Genomic DNA, 399 nt, shown 5'->3' with positions numbered 1-399 from the left:
TCCACTGACTACTCAGCCAAATGGTTCAACCTTGGGAAACAAACCATGGTTAAGAGGTGTGGAAAGGGAACTTCACGAGGACAGTAGTGTCACCCACGCAGGAAAAGCCCAAAGGGAACATCAGGCCAGCCATAAAACAAACTTGCATAGGGAAAAGAGGCAGGAGGGGAATCAGGTGGGAGGAGGCGGAGGAGGAAGATGGACGGAAGGAGGGAAAAGAAGCAGGAGGGGAATCAGGTGGAAGGAGGAGGAGAAGGAAGAGGAGGCCAGGAGAAACTTCCCTGCAGCTCTGCCAGGACTTATCAGGGAATCCTCCTCTTCCCTCCCTCCTGTGACAGTTTCGCTCTTTCCTGGGGAGAGGATCCTCGACGTACAATGTTTCATTTGGTGACCACAGTG

At 52.9% G+C, this 399-nt stretch overlaps 1 protein-coding gene across 1 annotated transcript in view; it reads right to left on the bottom strand.

The window, feature by feature from the left end:
* LOC148128720 (vomeronasal type-2 receptor 1-like) overlaps positions 1-87 on the bottom strand; it is a 7,407-nt gene extending 7,320 nt beyond the window's left edge. Inside the window, exon 1 of the mRNA XM_087948479.1 lies at positions 1-87. This exon is cut by the window's left edge and continues 62 nt beyond it. The gene's annotated coding sequence lies outside the window, so the exon portion shown is untranslated.
* Positions 88-399: the final 312 nt, after the last annotated feature.

Source organism: Notechis scutatus, unplaced genomic scaffold, assembly GCF_049901735.1.
Source record: "Notechis scutatus isolate UNSWTSFEM ecotype Mainland unplaced genomic scaffold, rNotScu1.2 NSCUCTG105, whole genome shotgun sequence".
In the NCBI taxonomy this organism is placed as follows: Eukaryota; Metazoa; Chordata; class Lepidosauria; order Squamata; family Elapidae; genus Notechis; species Notechis scutatus.
Note: the sequence above shows the minus strand (reverse complement) of the source record. Positions and strands in the feature narration are given on the sequence as shown.